At 52.4% G+C, this 6000-nt stretch overlaps 1 protein-coding gene across 1 annotated transcript in view; it reads right to left on the reverse strand.

The window, feature by feature from the left end:
* LOC119437522 (uncharacterized) overlaps positions 1-5195 on the reverse strand; it is a 478366-nt gene extending 473171 nt beyond the window's left edge. The window contains exon 1 of the mRNA XM_049660653.1: positions 5014-5195. The gene's annotated coding sequence lies outside the window, so the exon portion shown is untranslated. The remainder of the gene's footprint in view (positions 1-5013) is intronic.
* Positions 5196-6000: the final 805 nt, after the last annotated feature.

Genomic DNA, 6000 nt, shown 5'->3' on the forward strand with positions numbered 1-6000 from the left:
TTATTGATCAACTTCTCAATTATTATAATTAGATTAAAAGTGTCAATGAGAAAACTGTAGAGCAACATGAAAGACTCCCGATACAGCTTTGTATTGCTCAATACGCGCTACGTAGAAGTGTTTCTCCGAGCATGAAAGAAGCTCACGAATACACGCAAAGTGCCTCGAGCGGCCAGTCGCGCGGCAATATTGCTGTATTCGCGGGTTTCCTTCACGCTCGGAAAACACTTTTATGTATCACGTATTGAGCATCAGAAAGTTATATTGGGAGTTTTCCACGCTGTTGTACAATTCTCTTTTTCATACTTTTTATCCAATTATAGCATTAAAAGAGTTGATTAATCAATTATGAAAATAATTATGTAATTAAGCGGAATAAAAAAATAATCTGAGTATCTTCAAGCGACGGCAGACATTACCTTGGTTCTGTCCAGCTACGTGACATTTACATATTTTCCAATCTTGGTGCATGATAGTAAACCACCCAGTATATATCTTTTACATGCAGCAAAATTTGCAGAAACTACTGCGGCACACAGGAGGTTCTCTCTTCCGCAGCGGCTTTCGAGGTTTATTTGACCGTGTGAGGTTCTTTGGACAGTTTGGAAATAAGGTGGGAATCCTTCTATCGAGCGCTCCGCGTAATATTGCCACTTGTCTAGCGCGGCGATGACGACGGCATAAGACACATCGGCACTTATGAAAAACATAGCAAGAAGAAGAAGAAGCAGTGACTAGCGCGCGCTATTTTAAAACCGTCCGTTCTTGTTACTGCCTCTGCCGACAAGTGCGTTTCGTTTGTCCCTCTAGCTTTCGATGTCGTGACAATATGCCATCGATATCGTATCCTCTGAAAAATGGCTGGTGCAGACATGGTCGGTAGGCGTTAGAGTTCGGTCTGCCTTCAGATTTGCACGGCGCCACTGCTCTAGACGACCGCTGTCGGACGGCGCTTTGAATAAAGGCACACGCTCCGCACAAATCAGGTATCCAGAATTGCAGTTAGGAACGACGCACTTTCTAGCCATTTCAAACGCCCCTCAGAAGGCCGCTGCCACCTTCGTCGAGGGCCCGTGGCGACAATACCCAAGCACAAGCTCATGAAACGAACGCGAACAAAAATCGTGCCTTCAAAACAGCGCAACCGCACATGCAAGCAGGAAGGCGAAGCAACGGCAGCACGCGCCTTGCCGCCGAGGCTGGGACTGCATACCGCAACGCGCTCTACGACGGCGCCGAACCAGCTGCAACCAAGCCGAACATAATCTGGACGCGAGCGAGCGGCGCTTTTGCGCGCGTTGGAGGGAGAGTGTCAGCACCTCTCCTTATTCTTACACCGTGCTTGGGCCCATTCGCCCTCTCACTCCTCCTCCCAGCCCGCTTACGCCCAGACCACCTAGCTCTCGAGCTCGTAAGCAACGGCTCCGCCGTTATCAGCCACGTCCACAAAACATCGCTGCTTCTAACCTGCCTGAAACAATACTGTACAGGCCCAAAACGAGAACGGCAAATTTTATGTCTGCCTCGAAGGGATGCCATCGCAGCCCAGCTTTCTAAAGTGCCTGGTGCCATACGTGTCCGCACCAACCTGCGCGGCAACGTAATCGCTGTGGACTTATATATGTCCCTATATAAAAAAAGTACCGCCATCCTTTGATAAACGCCGCTTCTCTCTCTCCCGTATCTCCGATTGGAAGATGATAACGCGCGCTTTTCACTTCTTCATATTTTCTTTTTTTTTTTCCGCCTCTGAGCCATGTTGAAAGTCTTCTGCGCAGCCGCAGTCGGCGGCGGCGGCGCGCGCCTGGCCTGAAAGCTTCAACCTGGACTTTCTAGGTGCGCCACCGTCGACTTGGCTTTCGCAAGCAAAAAGTAAAGAAAAAAGCAAGTGCTTTAGGAGAGGAGACGGCGGAGGAAAGAGTAGATGGCGGTACTTTTCTTATATAAGGACTTTATGTGGACTGCCTCCCAGACGCTGATCCCACGCCACTCCTTGCTGTCTCCGAGATCTGCGGCGTTGATGTTAAAGCCAAGTCCGCACCCAAAAATGTGTGCACTGGTGTCATCTTTGGCGTCGACCCCGCCTTTGATTGCGACACAGTGGCACAGAACATAGCAAGCTCAGCTCCCATTGTCGCCTGCACACGCAGCGGCCGCAATCTCGTGCTGAAATTCGCAGGCAGTTCACCACCCCAAGAGATTGCTCTCTTTAAGCAATCTCGACCTGTGCGCCCACGACGTCCCCGTCCCCTCCAGTGCACTAACTGCGGGAAGTACGGCCACGTTCCCGCCACCTGCACAGAACAGTCTCGCTGCCTTCGCTGCGGCGACACTCACAACACTGCAGACTGCAAGGCGCCCAAACCCAAGCGCATCAACTGTGGCGGCCGTCCCATTGCCACCGAACCACGCTGCCCTCGTTGGCAGCATGAACGAAAAGTCTCAGAAATCAAGGCCGCCTCCCCACAACCCATATCACTCGTCGTGAGGCCGTCCGGAAAGCCCGGAATGAAGTAGAGAACCCTGCACCCAAACCACAGCCCGAATCCCGGCCGAATGCCCACGTTCATCCCGGGCGCACTTACAGCCAAGCACTCGCCAACCCATCTGCCCCACCTCCCGTGTCTCGACCGCACAGTGCCGTCAATACGGACGACCAGAAGGACGCCTTGATTGCCGCACTTGCGGCAGCTGTGAAAGCCCTCCTCGGGCCTGTACCAACCTAATCCGCTGTCCTCCACCTGTGTACTGCGGCTTTAGCCGCCCACGAGGCCCTCGTCCAACACGGCTAACACCATCATTCCACGGCCGCGGATCCAATAATCGAACCTGTGTTCCTTTCCGTCTCTTACGCGCGGCCTTCAGCCCCGTTAGCTTCTGCTTCTTACGGCCTTACCGCCCTACTCCTTTCCTCTTCTTCCTACTCTTTTAGTCCCATTACCGCCACCCCGTGCAGTACTGTTGAGGTGACCTCCCAGCGAGAGACAGGTACGGTACTGCACTTTTATATTCTTATTGTAAAAGCCACTTACTACAGCGGCGTCGCATCGCCCGTCGCCGTATCTGCTTCGTCAAGGTGATGTCCTCTTCCCCACGCTGTCCCCTCACCACAGTGACCTACTCCCGCGCTTCACTCAATCATTTAGGTTTTCCAGCGAAGCACCACGGTTGCTATACCAACGGGAGATTAAACCAATAAACACCTTTTCTGTCTTGAAGTTGCGTCGTACCGCCGATAGGTATCCGCTGCCGTCACTAGGCCGATCGGCGCGCGACGCTGCTACTTTATCTCGATCGCGTCCCGCAAGCAAGCCATGAGCAAGCCGAGAAGTGTCCCCACCTCAAGAGTATATGTATATCTTACACCGTGGCACTGACCCGGGTCGGCCATGTCTACGTTCGCACCATACACGTGTACGCCATCCCGCGTGCCTACAAATCCGAGTCTTTGCTGTCTCGTGACGTCATGCTCTACGTCGGCTCCTTTCCTCAGTTCTGCTCTGACTGTGAAATGGGTAGGCCGCGTGTTGTACGGTCTGAAGAACAGCATACCTACCAAGAACGACGGCGCAAGCAGAAAAGCGCGGCGGCAGTGGAAGGAGACCAGCGACGATGAACGCGTCGCGGACGCCGCGCGTGCTGCCCGCCAGGACCGCCAGGTGGAAACAAATGCGCACCGTCCACGTGGCCTCTATCCCGAAAACTTAGAATGTTTCACACGAACAACGGTCAATCACCACATACAGAGCTTCGCTGGTCATCCACCTTCACAGAATGGAATGGCACTGAATTTTTCTCCTTGGCTCCCGCGGACGGGCCGCAAAATTCGATGGAGGTGCATAATTTTTGGCCAGTTGCGCGCCCCAATGGTGTAGAAGAAAGAAACATGCTGATAACAGCATCGAGAATGCTGGAGGTAACGTTTATGAGGAGGTTGGCTTCTTGAAGTCGTATGAATGGGGCATACTATAGTGTAAGAGGAGCTTTGAGGCGAGTTCTAGACTCTATTTTTTTTTTTGCCACATGATAAGATGTTTTACCCGCCGTGGTCGCTAGTGCTATCGCGTTGGGCTGCTAAGCACCAGGTCGTGGGATCGAATCCCGGCCACGGCGGCCGCATTTCGATGGGGGCGAGATGCGAAAACACCCGTGTGCTTAGATTTAGGTGCACGTCAAAGAAATTTATCCAAATTATTCCAGAGTCCACTACGACGTGCCTCACAATGAGATCGTGTTTTTGGCACGCAAAACGCCATAATTTTTAAAATAAGATGGTTTACATTGTTCATCTGATCTAGTATTGGTTGTGACACATCCATCTGTGTTTGGGATTTTTCTTCTTGCGTGCGCGCGCATGTGCACCGCATTAGTCGCGAGTGCATCGCCTATGTGTTTGTCTTCTCAATGTGAAAATGGCTGTTGCGCTGTGGTCTCTAAACTGAATATGACGGTTGTGCAATTTCAGTGTGAGCAAGCGTGCGCGACCACGTGAACAGCCCCTGCACATTGCCTGTATCCGTGACAAAACCAAATAATCGCAGCCCACTCATGGGAGCGTGGCAGCCCAATTCAAAGCAAATTCAAGAACTGAAAAAACGCAATGTGGACTATCTAGCGCTCATCACCCGCAATAGCACCGGTATACCTGCCATTGAATTTTTCAGTACCTGCATAGTGACTGACGCACACATCTAATCAAGCTGGAAAGAAAGCTCCTCTACAATGCGCTATTTCGATTTTTAGTATAACAGGTAACGGTTCCTAACAATTGCAAAGCAGATCGAGAGGCTGCATCTTCGCACATATGATTGTTCGCTGCGGAAAGCATCGGACTGAATAACAATTGACGACGTAATGGAGTCCCAGCAGAATATTCAGCATACTGAGGACAACCCAATTTTTATGCAACGTACAAATTGTCGCAGCAAGAACGCTGATGAGCAAGCCGGAAGAATTTTTAAAAATCCAGCATTAGGGGATGATTTGATACGAGCAATAAGAAAGGCACCTTACCTCGCAAACAACGTTGTTCTATGTCGGATATCCCGGCCAATGTTGTGCAGCCGCTGCTGCTTGCGCAAGCCGTCACGCTTTCCTTGTGGTATCATAAAAGCTGCAAAACCATCTTCAGGCTTCTTGCTGCAGTTATATGCGCTATTACAGCTCGCCATGGCACGAGCACAACACCGCCGGAAACACAGGTGGTGGTGGTGGAAAACTTTTATTGAGAAGGCCCGAAGTAATGAAAATTAAAAAGCAGCGTTGTGGGCGGCCTTCAGGCTGCCGGTTGTGGCGTCCAGGCCGTGCCTAGTCGCGACGTCCTCTGCCCAGGTCACCAGCCGGAGTTGGAGATCCGGCTCGGTGCTGGACAAAGCAGCCTCCCACTGCTGCGGACTGGTTAGGTGCCAAGAGGCAGGGGGCAAGTGTGCCGGGCAGGAGAATAAGATGTGATCGTAATCGGCGCGGGAGCTGTCACATAAGCGGCAGGCCGGCGAGTACGTCCCGGGGTGGAAGAGGGCAAGACGTGCAGGAGTAAGAAAGGTGTGGGCCTGAAGGTGGCGCCACAAGTGTTGGTGGTGCTGGGAAAGGGATTTGTGCGGTGGGGGGAAGGTGAGACGAGATAGGCGGTAGTGCAAGGTGATATCGTGGTACGTGAGGAGCGCATCGCGCGTATCCATTCCCGGCGGGGGCGGGCTTGCTCGGTCAGTCGAATCGCGAGCGATGGAATTGGCCGCCTCGTTGCCAGGATGGGCCGCGTGAGCGGGCACCCAGATGATTTGGATTGGGCGAGAGGGAACAGTGTCGGAACGCAAGATACCGGAGGCCGGGGATGCCACCCGTCCAACCGCGTAGTTGTAGACTGCAGGCTTGGAATCACTGAAAATGTATTCCGCGGAGGTTTGCGTGATGGCAAGGGCAATAGCTGCCTCTTCGGCCTCGACCGAGGTCGAAGTGTATACTGAGGCAGTAAGAGTGGGTCGAAAAGAGTTGTCAGTGACT

Source organism: Dermacentor silvarum, chromosome 1, assembly GCF_013339745.2.
Source record: "Dermacentor silvarum isolate Dsil-2018 chromosome 1, BIME_Dsil_1.4, whole genome shotgun sequence".
In the NCBI taxonomy this organism is placed as follows: Eukaryota; Metazoa; Arthropoda; class Arachnida; order Ixodida; family Ixodidae; genus Dermacentor; species Dermacentor silvarum.